This window comes from Dendropsophus ebraccatus, chromosome 8 (genome assembly GCF_027789765.1).
Source record: "Dendropsophus ebraccatus isolate aDenEbr1 chromosome 8, aDenEbr1.pat, whole genome shotgun sequence".
NCBI lineage: Eukaryota > Metazoa > Chordata > Amphibia > Anura > Hylidae > Dendropsophus > Dendropsophus ebraccatus.
In genome coordinates this window covers 74,830,957-74,848,488 of record NC_091461.1, presented here as the reverse complement: position 1 = coordinate 74,848,488, position 17,532 = coordinate 74,830,957, and the positions used below count along the sequence as shown (strand labels likewise).

Here is a 17,532-nt window from a genome sequence, read left to right as displayed (position 1 = left end):
GGTGGTATAGTGTATGGGGCAGGTGTGCCTAGCAGTGGTGACGTTACAATGTGTGGGGCAGGTGTGTTTAGTGGTGGTGTTACAGTGTACAGGGCAGGTGTGTCTGGTGGTGGTGGTGGTATAGTGTATGGGGCAGGTGTGCCTAGCAGTGGTGGCGTTACACTGTGTGGGGCAGGTGTGTTTAGTGGTGGTGTTACAGTGTACAGGGCAGGTGTGTCTAGTCTATACAGATCTTCTCTGCACTTTGTGAATGGTACATGGAAAAGTCCATAAGTAATCCAGTTATTGTCTCTGCATGAACAACCTCTGCTAGACTGGGGGACCTCACATGGAGTGGTTGCACTTGCTTCAGACCTGAATCGCATAGAAAACCAGCTGGATCAGCTGATTCCAATGTAGAGGCTTGTAACTCTGTACCCCAGAGCCTCAATGACCCGAAGGCTGCCATGCCTCAGCAGACATTAAGGCGACTTGTGGACAGAATGAGACTTCGTTGTCAGCTGTAGTTGATACTCAATGGCACATGACAAGTTATGCAGACAGTGACATGTTGTTGGAGTACCACTGGTGTTGGCTTTTGTTTCAATAACTTGTTTGATGAGGAAATCACTATTGCTGCTTGTACCTTAATGCCCTGTGGTATAATATCACTAAAGCATGAACTTTTTATGTGTATTTCACCCTCAAGCCAAATATTCCTAACTTTTTGTGAGTAGTATATGATGACATATTCTTATAAATATGTTAAAAGGTTTTTGATCATCTAGCATTAGTTGAACAGTTTTTTTCTGTCTGATAGAAAACAATTGTGTGTGTGTTGGCCCAGCTGTACATGTGATTTGTACTCACCTACTTCTGTGATTTGGCAGGCATCTGTTTAGTATTCTAAACTGTATGTAATGACATAAAACTGATATCCTACTTTGAGTTTGGTTCATCTACTGTTGTCAAATCTTGTTAAAAGGGCCCTCACTTCTCTTGTTTGATTTATTGTTAAATGTGCAATCTGTATCTGTAAAAAATGTGATTTTTTTTTTTGTGTATGTATGTACTCCCAAAATTGGTGAAGTGCTGTGATATGTTTGTGCTATACAAATAAAATAATAATTATTTAATATCAAGGTGGTGTGGATGTACATTTCCTTTTAGGCAGCTGGGCTAAGTATATCAGTCTGCTTCTATACTTTGAAAAGCATTTATGATTAGTACTTTAAGGGGTTACCCAGGATTAGTACAGCAAAGCCACTTTCTTCCAAAAACAGTGCCACACTGGTGTTGTGCAGTATTAAAACTCATCTCCATTTACTTCAGTAGAACTGAGCTTCAATACAACACACACACACACACAAGATAAAGACAGGGGTGGTGTTTTTTTTCTAGAAGAGAGCAATCATGTTTTTCTTATCCTGAAGAACAGCTTTCATTTTATGTGTCTATATATGTAAATGTAGAAGCCTCTAACACTGCTCTTAATCTTAATTCACTCTGAGTAATGGAGCAGAATATACCCTTTATTATTTAGAAAGCATTGTTGTCAAGCGAGGTTCCCTTTGGGTAACATAATCGGTTGGGGGCCCACTCAGACTTGCTCGCCCCCCCTAGGCTGAACCCCTAGCTACGCCCCTGCTGCAAATAGGTGTGCCCTACGACAAGTGTCACTAGTGACATCACTATATTATTGCGGACAGGTGTGCCCTACTACATGTGTCACTAGTGACATCACTATATTACTGCAAATAGGTGTGCCCTACGACAAGTGTCACTAGTGACATCACTATATTATTGTGGACAGGTGTGCCCTACGACACGTTACTAGTGACATCACTATATTACTGCAGATAGGTGTGCACTATGACAAGTGTCACTAGTGACAACACTATATTATTGCGGACAGGTGTGCCCTACTACATGTGTCACTAGTGATATCACTATATTACTGCAGATGGGTGTGCCCTACAACACGTGTCACTAGTGACCACTAGATTTATTACTGCGGACAGGTGTGCCCTGTGACATGTGTCACTAATGACAATAGATTTTTTTTTACTGCGGACAGGTGTGCCCTATGACATGTGATACTAGTGACATCACTAAAGACAGATGTGCGCTATAATCCATGTGGCTAGTGACATCATTATATTTATTACATCAGACAGGTGTGTGCTATGAGACGTCAATAGCGACATTGTTATATTTATTACATCAAATAAGTGAGTGCTATGACATGTCACTAGCGACATTACTAGAATTATTACTACGGACAGGTGTGCACTATAACTTTTGTTACTAGTGACCACGAGATTTATTGCTGCGGACAGGTGTGCACTATGAAATGTCACTAGTGACATCACTACAGACAGGTGTGCGCTATGACTTCACTACAGACAGGTGTGCGCTATGACGTCACTACAGACAGGTGTGCACTATGACGTCACTACAGACAGGTGTGCACTATGACGTCACTACAGACAGGTGTGCACTATGACGTCACTACAGACAGGTGTGCACTATGACGTCACTACAGACAGGTGTGCACTATGACGTCACTACAGACAGGTGTGCACTATGATGTCACTACAGACAGGTGTGCACTATGATGTCACTACAGACAGGTGTGCCCTGTGACATCACTAGTCACATCACTACAGACAGGTGTGCACTATGACGTCACTACAGACAGGTGTGCCCTGTGACATCACTAGTCACATCACTACAGACAGGTGTGCTCTATGACAAGTGTAACTGGTGACATCACTACAGACAGGTGTGCCCTATGACAGCTGTCACTAGTGACATCACTACAGACAGGTGTGCACTATGACGTCACTACAGACATATGTGCCCTATGACAGCTGTCACTAGTGACATCACTACAGACAGGTGTGCACTATGACATCACTACAGAAAGGTGTGCCCTATGACAGCTGCCACTAGTGACATCACTAGACAGGTGTGAACTATGACATCACTACAGACATGTGTGCCCTATGACAGCTGTCACTAGTGACATCACTACAGACAGGTGTGCACTATGACATCACTAGTGACATCACTACAGAAAGGTGTGCCCTATGACTGCTGTCACTAGTGACATCACTAGAGACAGGTGTGCCCCATGACAAGTGTAACTGGTGACATCACTACAGACAGGTGTGCACTATGACGTCACTACAGACAGGTGTACACTATGACGTCACTAGTGACATCACTACAGACAGGTGGGCACTATGACTGCTGTCACTAGTGACATCACTATCCGGCTCCTGCAGCACTATGGCCTGTACACCCCACTGACCGGCCGCTATAACCCGCAGGACACCGCACATGACTGGCAGAAGACTCAAAACCGCACCGGTAACGGCTGCGGATGACGGGGTGACAGGTAAGCACTAAGGTGGCGGCGTCTCCGGCGCGCCTGATGCCCATTTCCGGGTGACTCAGTTACCTGCAGGCGGCTCACGTGATGACAGCCGTTATCCCGGCGGAGCGCTCCGTATCGCAGCCTCCTTGACGTCACAAAGCCGGGCGCTCGGCGTAAGACACCGGAGGATGGGCGGGTCTGCCGGGGGGCGGGGCCTGTGCGCGGAACGGATGTGTATCGCTGTCCTCGGTGCTGAACTGTGCAAACTATAGGCGGCGGCCATTGAAAGGGCTCCGTGTGTCTGCGGATTCGGTAATGCACTGGTCTGTGGCTTCATGTATGCAGCAGGCCTGTGGGTGACAGTCAGTAAGGCGGCCATGACAGCTCCCCCACCTTACTGCCGGGAGTAGGCCTCTGTGCCCTGCTGAGTAACCCGTACTATGCCGGGACAGCTCCCCCACTTACTGCCCGGAGCAGGCCTGTGTGTTGTATATAACCCATACTATCCCGGGACAGCTCCCCCACTTACTGCCCGGAGCAGGCCTGTGTGTTGTATATAACCCATACTATCCCGGGACAGCTCCCCCACTTACTGCCCGGAGCAGGCCTGTGTGTTGTATATAACCCATACTATCCCGGGACAGCTTCCCCACCTTACTGCCCAGAGCAGGCCTGTGTGCGGTGCTGAGTAACCTGTACTGTCTCGGGACAGCTCCCCCACCTAACTGCCCGGAGCTGGCCTGTGTGCTGTGTAACCTGTACTATCCCGGGACAGCTCCCCCACCTTACTGCCAGGAGCAGGCCTCTGTGCCCTGCTGAGTAACCAGTACTATCCCGGGACAGCTCCCCCACCTTACTGCCCGGAGCAGGCCTCTGTGCCCTGCTGAGTAACCTGTACTATCCCAGGACAGCTGCCCCACCTTACTGCCCGGAGCAGGCCTGTGTGCTGTGTAACCTGTACTATCCCAGATCAGCTCCCCCACCTTACTGCCAGAAGCAGGCCTGTGTGCTGTGTAACCTGTACTATTCCGGGACAGCTCCCCCACCTTACTGCCCAGAGCAGGCCAGTCTCCTGTGTAACCCATACTATCCCGGGACAGCTCCCCCACCTTACTGCCCGGAGCAGGCCTGTGTGCTGTTTAACCTGTACTATCCCGGGACAGCGCCCCCACCTTACTGCCCAGAGCAGGCCGGTCTCCTGTGTAACCCATACTATGCCGGGACAGCTCCCCCACCTTACTGCCAGGAGCAGGCCTGTGTACTGTGTAACCTGTACTATTCCGGGACAGCTCCCCCACCTTACTGCCCAGAGCAGGCCGGTCTCCTGTGTAACCCATACTATCCCGGGACAGCTCCCCCACCTTACTTCCAGGAGCAGGCCTGTGTGCTGTTTAACCTGTACTATCCCGGGGCAGCTCCCCTACCTTACTGCCCGGAGCAGGCCTTTGTACCCTGCTGAGTAACCTGTACTATCCCGGGACAGCTGCCCCACCTTACTGCCCGGAGCAGGCCTGTGTGCGGTGCTGTGTAACCTGTACTATCCCGGGACAGCTCCCCCACCTTACTGCCCGGAGCAGGCCTGTGTGCTGTGCTGAGTAACCTGTACTACCCCGGGACAGCTCCCCTACCTTACTGCCCGGAGCTGGCCTGTGTGCTGTGTAACCTGTACTATCCCAGATCAGCTTCCCCACCTTACTGCCAGGACCAGGCCTGTGTGCTGTGTAACCTGTACTATCCCGGGAAAGCTCCCCCACCTTACTGCCTGGAGCAGACCTGTGTGCTGTGTAACCTGTACTATCCAGGGACAGCTCCCGCACCTTACTGCCCGGAGCAGGCCTGTGTGCTCAGTATAACCCGTACGATCCCGGGACAGCTCCCCCACCTTACTGCCCGGAGCAGGCCTGTGTGCTGTGTAACCTGTACTATCCCAGATCAGCTCCCCCACCTTACTGCCAGGAGCAGGCCTCTGTGCCCTGCTGAGTAACCTGTACTATCCCGGGACAGCTCCCCCACCTTACTGCCCAGAGCAGGCCTGTGTGCTGTGTAACCTGTACTATCCCGGGACAGCTCCCCCACCTTGATGCCCCGAGCAGGCCTGTGTGCTGTGTAACCTGTACTATCCCAGATCAGCTCCCCCACCTTACTGCCAGAAGCAGGCCTGTGTGCTGTGTAACCTGTACTATCCCGGGACAGCTCCCGCACCTTACTGCCCGGAGCAGGCCAGTCTCCTGTGTAACCCGTACAATCCCAGGACAGCTCCCCCACTTTACTGCCCGGAGCAGGCCTGTGTGCTGTTTAACCTGTACTATCCCGGGACAGCTCCCCCACCTTACTGCCGGGGCAGGCCTGTGTGCTGTGTAACCTGTACTATCCCAGATCAGCTCCCCCACCTTAAAGCCAGGAGCAGGTCTGTGTGCTGTGTAACCTGTACTATCCTGGGACAGCTCCCCCACCTTACTGCCCGGAGCAGGCCTGTCTCCTGTGTTACCCATACTATCCCGGGACAGCTGCCCCACCTTACTGACCGAAGCAGACCTGTGTGCGGTGCTGAGTAACCTGTACTACCCCCGGACAGCTCCCCCACCTTACTGCCCGGAGCTGGCCTGTGTGCTGTGTAACCTGTACTATCCCAGATCAGCTCCCCCACCTTACTGCCAGGACCAGGCCTGTGTGCTGTGTAACCTGTACTATCCCGGGAAAGCTCCCCCACCTTACTGCCTGGAGCAGACCTGTGTGCTGTGTAACCTGTACTATCCAGGGACAGCTCCCGCACCTTACTGCCCGGAGCAGGCCTGTGTGCTCAGTATAACCCGTACGATCCCGGGACAGCTCCCCCACCTTACTGCCCGGAGCAGGCCTGTGTGCTGTGTAACCTGTACTATCCCAGATCAGCTCCCCCACCTTACTGCCAGGAGCAGGCCTCTGTGCCCTGCTGAGTAACCTGTACTATCCCGGGACAGCTCCCCCACCTTACTGCCCAGAGCAGGCCTGTGTGCTGTGTAACCTGTACTATCCCGGGACAGCTCCCCCACCTTGATGCCCCGAGCAGGCCTGTGTGCTGTGTAACCTGTACTATCCCAGATCAGCTCCCCCACCTTACTGCCAGAAGCAGGCCTGTGTGCGGTGCTGAGTAACCTGTACTACCCCCGGACAGCTCCCCCACCTTACTGCCTGGAGCAGGCCTGTGTGCTGTATATAACCTGTACTATCCGGGACAGCTCCCCCACCTTACTGACCGGAGCTGACCTGTGTGTGGGCCTGAGTACCTTTACTATCCGGGACAGCTCTCCTTCCTTACTGCCCGAAGCAGACCTGTGTGCTGAGTAACCTGTACTATCCCAAGACAGCTGCCCCACCTTACTGCCCGGAGCAGGCCTGTGTGCTGAGTATAACTCGTACTATCCTAGATCAGCTCCCCCACCTTACTGCCAGGAGCAGGCCTGTGTGCTAAGTAACCCCCTACTATCCCAGGACAGCTCCCCCACCTTACTGCCCGATGCTGTCCTGTGTGTTGAGTAACCCGTACTATCCTGGAACAGCTCCCCCACCTTACTGCCTGGAGCAGGCCTGTGTGCTGTGCTGAGTAACCTGTACTATCCCGGGACAGCTCCCCTACCTTACTGCCCGGAGCTGGCCTGTGTGCTGAGTAACCTGTACTACCCCGGGACAGCTCCCCCACCTTACTGCCCGGAGCTGGCCTGTGTGCTGTGTAACCTGTACTATCCCAGATCAGCTTCCCCACCTTACTGCCAGGAGCAGGCCTGTGTGCTGTGTAACCTGTACTATCCCGGGACAGCTCCCCCACCTTACTGCCTGGAGCAGACCTGTGTGCTGTGTAACCTGTACTATCCCGGGACAGCTCCCCCACCTTACTGCCAGGAGCAGACCTGTGTGCTGAGTAACCTGTACTACCCCGGGACAGCTCCCCCACCTTACTGCCCGGAGCTGGCCTGTGTGCTGTGTAACCTGTACTATCCCAGATCAGCTTCCCCACCTTACTGCCAGGAGCAGGCCTGTGTGCTGTGTAACCTGTACTATCCCGGGACAGCTCCCCCACCTTACTGCCTGGAGCAGACCTGTGTGCTGTGTAACCTGTACTATCCAGGGACAGCTCCCGCACCTTACTGCCCGGAGCAGGCCTGTGTGCTGTGTAACCTGTACTATCCCGGGACAGCTCCCGCACCTTACTGCCCGGAGCAGGCCAGTCTCCTGTGTAACCCTTACAATCCCAGGACAGCTCCCCCACTTTACTGCCCGGAGCAGGCCTGTGTGCTGTTTAACCTGTACTATCCCGGGACAGCTCCTCCACCTTACTGCCGGGGCAGGCCTGTGTGCTGTGTAACCTGTACTATCCCGGGACAGCTCCCCCACCTTACTGCCCGGAGCAGGCCTGTCTCCTGTGTAACCCATACTATCCCGGGACAGCTGCCCCACCTTACTGACCGAAGCAGACCTGTGTGTGGGCCTGAGTACCTTTACTATCCGGGACAGCTCTCCTACCTTACTGCCCGAAGCAGACCTGTGTGCTGAGTAACCTGTACTATCCCAAGACAGCTGCCCCACCTTACTGCCCGGAGCAGGCCTGTGTGCTGAGTATAACTCGTACTATCCTAGATCAGCTTCCCCACCTTACTGCCAGGAGCAGGCCTGTGTGCTAAGTAACCCCCTACTATCCCAGGACAGCTCCCCCACCTTACTGCCCGATGCTGTCCTGTGTGTTGAGTAACCCGTACTATCCTGGAACAGCTCCCCCACCTTACTGCCTGGAGCAGGCCTGTGTGCTGTGTAACCCGTACTATCCGGGGACAGCTCCCCCACCTTACTGCCCGGAGCAGGCCTGTGTGCTATGTAACCTGTACTATCCCAGATCAGCTTCCCCACCTTACTACCCGGAGCAGGCCTGTGTGCTATGTAACCTGTACTATCCCAGATCAGCTTCCCCACCTTACTGCCCGGAGCAGGCCTGTGTGCTGTGTAACCCGTGCTATCCGGGGACAGCTCCCCCACCTTACTGCCCGGAGCAGGCCTGTGTGCTATGTAACCTATACTATTCCAGATCAGCTTCCCCACCTTACTGCCCGGAGCAGACCTGTCTGCTGTGTAAACCATACTATCCCGGGACAGCTGCCCCACCTTACTGACCGAAGCAGACCTGTGTGCGGTGCTCAGTAACCTGTACTACCCCGCGAGAGCTCTCTCACTTTACTGCCCGGAGCAGGCCTGTGTGCTGTGTAAACCATGCTATCCCGGGACAGCTCCCCCACCTTACTGTCTGGAGCAGGCATGTGTGCTGTTTAACCTGTACTATCCCGGGACAGCTCCCCCACCTTACTGCCCAGAGCAGGCCTGTGTGCTGTGTAACCTGTACTATCCCAGATCAGCTCCCCCACCTTACTGCCAGGAGCAGGCCTGTGTGCTGTGTAACCTGTACTATCCCGGGACAGCTCCCGCACCTTACTGCCCGGAGCAGGCCAGTCTCCTGTGTAACCCGTACAATCCCAGGACAGCTCCCCCACTTTACTGCCCGGAGCAGGCCTGTGTGCTGTGTAACCTGTACTATCCCGGGACAGCTCCCCCACCTTACTGCCCGGAGCAGGCCTGTCTCCTGTGTAACCCATACTATCCCGGGACAGCTGCCCCACCTTACTGACCGAAGCAGACCTGTGTGCGGTGCTGAGTAACCTGTACTATCCGGGACAGCTCCCCCACCTTACTGACCGGAGCTGACCTGTGTGTGGGGCTGAGTACCTTTACTATCCGGGACAGCTCTCCTACCTTACTGCCCGAAGCAGACCTGTGTGCTGAGTAACTTAGTTATGAGGAGAGATTAAAAGAATTACATTTGTTTAGTCTGGAGAAGAGACGTTTAAGGGGAGATATGATTAATTTATTTAAATATATAAATGGCCCCTACAAGACATATGGGGAAAAGATCTTCCAGGTAAAACCCCCTCAAAGGACAAGGGGGCACTGCCTCCGCCTGGAGAAAAAAAGGTTCAACCTCCGGAGGCGACAAGCTTTCTTTACCATGAGAACTGTGAATCTGTGGAACAGTCTACCACAGGATCTGGTCACAGCAACAACAGTAGAGGGCTTCAAAACCGGCCTAGACAAGTTCTTAGACCAAAATAATATAAATGCATATGTATAGAACCTATCACCCCTCCCCCTTCCCTGTATCCATCCCCTCCTTGGTTGAACTTGATGGACATGTGTCTTTTTTCAACCGTATTAACTATGTAACTATGTAACTATGTAACCTGTACTATCCCGAGACAGCTGCCCCACCTTACTGCCCGGAGCAGGCCTGTGTGCTGAGTATAACTCATACTATCCTAGATCAGCTCCCCCACCTTACTGCCAGGAGCAGGCCTGTCTGCTGTGTAACCCATACTATCCCGGGACAGCTGCCCCACCTTACTGACCGAAGCAGACCTGTGTGCGGTGCTGAGTAACCTGTACTACCCCGCGAGAGCTCTCTCACTTTACTGCCCGGAGCAGGCCTGTGTGCTGTGTAAACCATGCTATCCCGGGACAGCTCCCCCACCTTACTGCCCGGAGCTGGCCTGTGTGCTGTGTAAACTGTACTATCCCAGGACAGCTCCCCCACCTTGCTGCCCGGAGCAGACCTGTGTGTTGAGTATAACCCGTACTATCCCAGATCAGCTCCCCCACCCTACTGCCCGGAGCAGGCCTGTGTGCTGCATATAACCTGTACTATCCCGGGAGAGCTCCCCCACCTTACTGCCAGGAGCAGGCCTGTGTGCTGTATATAACCTGTACTATCCTGGGACAGCTCCCCCACCTTACTGCCAGGAGCAGGCCTGTGTCCTGTGTAACCCGTACTATCCCGGGACAGCTCCCCCACCTTACTGCCCCGAGCAGGCCTGTGTGCTGTGTAACCCGTGCTATCCCGGGACAGCTCCCCCACCTTACTGCCCGGAGCAGGCCTGGGTGCTGTGTAACCTGTACTATCCCGGGACAGCTCCCCCACCTTACTGCCAGGAGCAGGCCTGTGTGCTGTGTAACCGGTACTATCCCGGGACAGCTCCCCCACCTTACTGCCTGGAGCAGACCTGTGTGCTGTGTAACCTGTACTATCCAGGGACAGCTCCCCCACCTTACTGCCCGGAGCAGGCCTGTGTGCTCAGTATAACCCGTACTATCCCGGGACAGCTCCCCCACCTTACTGTCTGGAGCAGGCCTGTGTGCTGTTTAACCTGTACTATCCCGGGACAGCTCCCCCATCTTACTGCCCAGAGCAGGCCTGTGTGCTGTGTAACCTGTACTATCCCAAATCAGCTCCCCCACCTTACTGCCAGGAGCAGGCCTGTGTGCTGTGTAACCTGTACTATCCCGGGACAGCTCCCGCACCTTACTGCCCGGAGCAGGCCAGTCTCCTGTGTAACCCGTACAATCCCAGGACAGCTCCCCCACTTTACTGCCCGGAGTAGGCCTGTGTGCTGTTTAACCTGTACTATCCCGGGACAGCTCCCCCACCTTACTGCCGGGGCAGGCCTGTGTGCTGTGTAACCTGTACTATCCCGGGACAGCTCCCCCACCTTACTGCCCGGAGCAGGCCTGTCTCCTGTGTAACCCATACTATCCCGGGACAGCTGCCCAACCTTACTGACCGAAGCAGACCTGTGTGCGGTGCTGAGTAACCTGTACTATCCGGGACAGCTCCCCCACCTTACTGACCGGAGCTGACCTGTGTGTGGGGCTGAGTACCTTTACTATCCGGGACAGCTCTCCTACCTTACTGCCCGAAGCAGACCTGTGTGCTGAGTAACCTGTACTATCCCGAGCTAGCTGCCCCACCTTACTGCCCGGAGCAGGCCTGTGTGCTGAGTATAACTCGTACTATCCTAGATCAGCTCCCCCACCTTACTGCCAGGAGCAGGCCTGTCTGCTGTGTAACCCATACTATCCCGGGACAGCTGCCCCACCTTACTGACCGAAGCAGACCTGTGTGCGGTGCTGAGTAACCTGTACTACCCCTCGAGAGCTCTCTCACTTTACTGCCCGGAGCAGGCCTGTGTGCTGTGTAAACCATGCTATCCCGGGACAGCTCCCCCACCTTACTGCCCGGAGCTGGCCTGTGTGCTGTGTAAACTGTACTATCCCAGGACAGCTCCCCCACCTTACTGCCCGGAGCAGACCTGTGTGTTGAGTATAACCCGTACTATCCCAGATCAGCTCCCCCACCCTACTGCCCGGAGCAGGCCTGTGTGCTGTATATAACCTGTACTATCCCGGGAGAGCTCCCCCACCTTACTGCCAGGAGCAGGCCTGTGTGCTGTATATAACCTGTACTATCCTGGGACAGCTCCCCCACCTTACTGCCAGGAGCAGGCCTGTGTGCTGTATATAACCTGTACTATCCCGGGACAGCTCCCCCACCTTACTGCCCAGAGCAGGCCTGTGTGCTGTGTAACCCGTACTATCCCGGGACAGCTCCCCCACCTTACTGCCCGGAGCAGGCCTGGGTGCTGTGTAACCTGTACTATCCCGGGACAGCTCCCCCACCTTACTGCCAGGAGCAGGCCTGTGTGCTGTGTAACCTGTACTATCCCGGGACAGCTCCCCCACCTTACTGCCCGGAGCAGACCTGTGTGCTGTGTAACCTGTACTATCCATGGACAGCTCCCGCACCTTACTGCCCGGAGCAGGCCTGTGTGCTCAGTATAACCCATACTATCCTGGGACAGCTCCCCCACCTTACTGCCTGGAGCAGGCATGTGTGCTGTTTAACCTGTACTATCCCGGGACAGCTCCCCCACCTTACTGCCCAGAGCAGGCCTGTGTGCTGTGTAACCTGTACTATCCTGGGACAGCTCCCGCACCGTACTGCCCGGAGCAGGCCTGTCTCCTGTGTAACCCGTACAATCCCAGGACAGCTCCCCCACTTTACTGCCCGGAGCAGGCCTGTGTGCTGTTTAACCTGTACTATCCCGGGACAGCTCCCCCACCTTACTGCCGGGGCAGGCCTGTGTGCTGTGTAACCTGTACTATCCCAGATCAGCTCCCCCACCTTAAAGCCAGGAGCAGGTCTGTGTGCTGTGTAACCTGTACTATCCCGGGACAGCTCCCCCACCTTACTGCCTGGAGCAGGCCTGTTTGCTGTATATAACCTGTACTATCCGGGACAGCTCCCCCACCTTACTGACCGGAGCTGACCTGTGTGTGGGGCTGAGTACCTTTACTATCCGGGACAGCTCTCCTACCTTACTGCCCGAAGCAGACCTGTGTGCTAAGTAACCTGTACTATCCCGAGACAGCTGCCAAACCTTACTGCCCGGAGCAGACCTGTCTGCTGTGTAACCCATACTATCCCGGGACAGCTGCCCCACCTTACTGACCGAAGCAGACCTGTGTGCGGTGCTGAGTAACCTGTACTACCCCGCGAGAGCTCCCTCACTTTACTGCCCGGAGCAGGCCTGTGTGCTGTGTAAACCATGCTATCCCGGGACAGCTCCCCCACCTTACTGCCCGGAGCTGGCCTGTGTGCTGTGTAAACTGTACTATCCCAGGACAGCTCCCCCACCTTACTGCCCGGAGCAGACCTGTGTGTTGAGTATAACCCGTACTATCCCAGATCAGCTCCCCCACCCTACTGCCTGGAGCAGGCCTGTGTGCTGTATATAACCTGTACTATCCCGGGATAGCTCCCCCACCTTACTGCCAGGAGCAGGGCTGTGTGCTGTATATAACCTGTACTATCCTGGGACAGCTCCCCCACCTTACTGCCCGGAGCAGGCCTGTGTCCTGTGTAACCCGTACTATCCCGGGACAGCTCCCCCACCTTACTGCCCCGAGCAGGCCTGTGTGCTGTGTAACCCGTACTATCCCGGGACAGCTCCCCCACCTTACTGCCCAGAGCAGGCCTGGGTGCTGTGTAACCTGTACTATCCCGGGACAGCTCCCCCACCTTACTGCCAGGAGCAGGCCTGTGTGCTGTGTAACCTGTACTATCCCGGGACAGCTCCCCCACCTTACTGCCTGGAGCAGACCTGTGTGCTGTGTAACCTGTACTATCCAGGGACAGCTGCCGCACCTTACTGCCCGGAGCAGGCCTGTGTGCTGTATATAACCTGTACTATCCCAGATCAGCTCCACCACCCTACTGCCCGGAGCAGGCCTGTGTGCTGTATATAACCTGTACTATCCCGGGATAGCTCCCCCACCTTACTGCCAGGAGCAGGGCTGTGTGCTGTATATAACCTGTACTATCCTGGGACAGCTCCCCCACCTTACTGCCCGGAGCAGGCCTGGGTGCTGTGTAACCTGTACTATCCCGGGACAGCTCCCCCACCTTACTGCCCGGAGATGGCCTGGGTGCTGTGTAACCTGTACTATCCCGAGACAGCTCCCCCACCTTACTGCCCGGAGCTGGCCTGTGTGCTGTGTAAACCGTACTATCCCGGGACAGCTTCCCCACCTTACTGCCTGGAGCAGGCCTGTGTGCTGTGTAACCCGTAGTACTCGGGGACAGCTCCCCCACCTTACTGCCCGGAGCAGGCCTGTGTTCTCTGTAACCCCCTACTGTCCCAGGACAGCTTTAGCCTTCATACCTGGACGGACACATTCCTATTTGTTCTCTTGGAGAGCAGCTGCGCTGTGACTGGTTGCTATGGGCAACAGGCAGTTGTGATAAATCTGACCAAATCTTTTTTGTGACAGGTCGTTGTATTTTTTAGCAAGCAAAATAAATAAGATAAGCCGTCACCTGCCACATATGACGCGGGCAGCATCTACACAAAATGCCATACATGTAAGGTGCCATATGCCAAGGCTCTGCACACTGTGCCCTACATGTACATCATTCTGTATTAAGGAGTTAAAGGGGTATTCTAGATAACAGAATTGTTTTCACACTGCAGGGGACAGACTGAAAATCAAAAATAATACACGTTTCCAGGCCTCACTTTACAGACAGTCCCCCAACTCTCTGCCTGCAACTTTGGAGAACAGCCAATCACTGCCAGAGGCGGGATATAACTGCAACTTGTGATTGGTTAAGCGAGCTGTCATTGTCAAGATGTCAAAGTAGCAGCCAGAAGACATTATAGGTTGAGCCCAGGGAAAGCCGTGGGTAAGTATGTGGGGTGTTTTTTTTCTGTGCATCTCCAGCAACTTACAAAAGATTCTCATATCCAGAATACACCTTTAGGCTATGTTCATACTACGTAAAAGTACGGATGTTGTTGCCATTGGCAACAACGGACGTACTTTGTGCGGTGTGTAACATAGCCTATCTTCTATGGGATCCCAGGCTGGAGCGTATACACATCGCATACGATCCGGCCGGGATATCGTACAGGGCCGCAAATAACTGACATGTCAGTTTTCTGCGGCCACAGTTCAGTGATTACGGCCGCAGAAAGGCCTGTCAGTTCACACAATGAAGCGAGCGGCTCCGGCCGCTTCATTGTGTGCTGTGGGAGGTTCTGATGCGGGCACACGCTGATGCGTCCGCATCAGAACCCTGCAGCCAAAAGATCTTCCGGCCGGTACTGCAGTACCGGCTGTTCCATGACCCGTCCGGGTCACGGAACGGCCAGTCTCTTCACGTAGTGTGAACATAGTCTTAGGACCTTTGGGGGACATTTTGAAATTACAATATTTTTTCATTATTGATTTATTGGGAATACAGACCCCTAATATTCAGTGTAGAGCTGGTATGGGTCTGCTGAGACCCAGCAACTCCCAGCATTTTCCTGCAGTCCTTTACGAAATGGAGGGGAATCTCTTACGATTGCTTGTGCATAGTGCAGTGAGAAGGCATGTAAACCATGTCTGCCTGCATAGAGTCAGGCAACTACACACTTTGCAAGTACATTCAGGATGCTTTTAGTTGTCCAGAGAGCAAGTGGTTAAGGGTAGAGCTGGTTGAGAAGTTGTGTGAAATGTAACCACAAGAGTACTTGGTGATTTATTTGGTACATGGTTAGTGATGAGTGAACGTAGGCCTAATTCACGCTTTGCATATAGTGATCTGCAATCCGCAATTATGGACAATTTTAGGGCACATTGATTTTGATTGCGTTATTTACAATGTCCATAGTTTTAGGGATCAGCAATCTGTGCCACCAAAAAATAGGACATGTCCTAGTATGGGCCATAATTGTGACAGATTTACCCATAGAAGTTTGAAGAATCGTCTGTAAATTTTGTGGATTGGTCCGTAATGTTTGCAAAAGCTATGACCCTTCCACTTTTTGCAGATACACAGAAAATATGGATTACAGATACACTATGGGCAATTTTTTAACAGATTGCTACCAAAATATACAGTCCTGAAAAACTACTGAACTTGTAGATGAGGACTTACAGTAAGTTTGGGTTTCACAGCCAAAACGCTCAGCATTTCAATACCACAGCCTGGAAAAGATGGATACAACTGTAGCGTATGTTCCCTCACAGTATTTTTGCTCAATATTTTGCAACCAAAACTAGGATTGGATTGAAAACACAAAAAGGCTATGTTCACATACTGTTAAAATTGAGTGGATGAATAATTCATGTTGTTTTAAAACAACTGCCTGGTGAAGCCTCAATTTATAACCTGAAGCTGCTGGCCCTTTAAATTTTAGCAGAGTTGCCGCATGCGCTCCCTAGGAGACTGGGATGCACGCGCCACGTTGACGGTACAGAAGAGGCAGCGCTACACGAGCTGGGAGGAGGAAGAGCAGCCCTGCACCAGGTGCGGACGCAGCATGTCCGGCTAGAACACAATGTTTGTCCTTGAAACAAGTAGTAGTAGTTCACTTCCTTGCCATTTTAAGATTTTTTCCTTGCTGTTGGTGAATAGAATGATGTCAATGCAAAAGTTTCCAGTACCTTGAAAAGAAATTGACTACAGTCAGGGACTGGGATGAAAGATCAAATAAAATCTATACTAGCACTCAGTTTACCAAAAAACCAATGCGGCTCTGATGTCCCCCACCAGAAGTGCTGTGATGATGTCCTACACATTGTGCACGTGATACTGCAGTCAGTCACTTACCTCAGCAGTCTTTTTCTCCATGTATGTATGGCCCTTGATCACAGAGGCTACACATATGATGTTAGAAAAAACCTTGCTTCATTTCTGTAATAGACAGCAGATGTGGACCCACTGTCCTGCCAAACTAGGTTGAACTTAGGCCATATCAGTGAGCCTAAAGTCCTACTGAGTTCTAGTGCCCTTTAGGTCTTCATCCAGCTGTAGGATACAGAAGCTAGACTTCTGCTGCTACAAGACACCAGGTAAAGGCCCTATTCCACGGAACGATTATCGTCCGTATTCGGCCGATATCGGCTGCTACGGACGATAATCGTCTCGTGGAATAGAGTGCAACGATCAGCCGACATCGTTCATGTCGGCTGATCGTTGCAGTCGCTTGTTTTTCAACATGTTGAAAAACAAGCGACTGATATAGCAGCGATCTGCTGCCGTCGCTCCGTTAAATAGGAGCGTCGGCAGCAGACGCTGCTATATCCTATGGGCTGCCCGGACGATCAGCGATCACCCGGGCAGCCCCCCCCCCCCCCCCCCCCCCGCAGCTCCCCGCCGCCCCCTCCCGCACTCACCCGCTCACTGCAGCCGCGTTAAATAGCGGCAGCAGCGAGTGGGGAACGAGGAGCAAACGAGCGCTGAAAGCGCTCGTTTGCTCCTCCTAACGACCCGTGTAATAGGCCCTTAACTCACAAGCATGATCCCAGTGTGGGTACTGGTTGATCTAGGAATCCAGATGCCATTGCTTAACACCAGAGAATTAGGTAGTAAAGATATGGTCAGCAGACTGGGTAGGCAAAGCTGTACTCTAAACAGGCAGAGCATCAGGATAGGTGGCATAGATGTAGCTTAAAAAGCCCAGGTGAGCAATAGTAGAGGCTAATGTTACCTAAGGGGTCAGGAAGTTAGGTGTAGTCCGAGAAACAGGCACAGGTCTTTAACACAGGAAAGGAAAAATAGCACTCCATAGCATGGATAATTGCATACATAAAAGTGAGAGAGACAGCAGAGAAACTCTCCTCTGGCTGGGTTGTGCAAAAGGAGAGACACAACACTAAGAAGCACATGCAAGTAATGGACCTCGGCCATTCCGGTGGAATTACACAGGATTCTCAGTACCAATTCAGCTCCTCCACTCGAAATCACAGGTGTCGGCCACAGATCCAACAAC

The 17,532-nt window shown here is 53.1% G+C and overlaps 1 protein-coding gene across 6 annotated transcripts in view; it reads right to left on the bottom strand.

Annotated features, from left to right (window-relative positions):
• Nucleotides 1-17,532, bottom strand: part of OGDHL (oxoglutarate dehydrogenase L) — a 102,549-nt gene that overhangs the window by 65,889 nt on the left and 19,128 nt on the right. For 2 of the 6 annotated variants that reach the window (XM_069980687.1, XM_069980682.1), the window contains exon 1: nt 3,446-3,553. The exons of 1 other annotated variant lie outside the window; for it this stretch is intronic. The gene's annotated coding sequence lies outside the window, so the exon portion shown is untranslated. Of the gene's footprint in view, nt 1-3,295; nt 3,425-3,445; nt 3,554-13,935; nt 13,957-17,532 lie in introns of those variants that run through there. 3 more of the 6 variants (XM_069980686.1, XM_069980685.1, XM_069980684.1) reach the window with 3 other exon arrangements.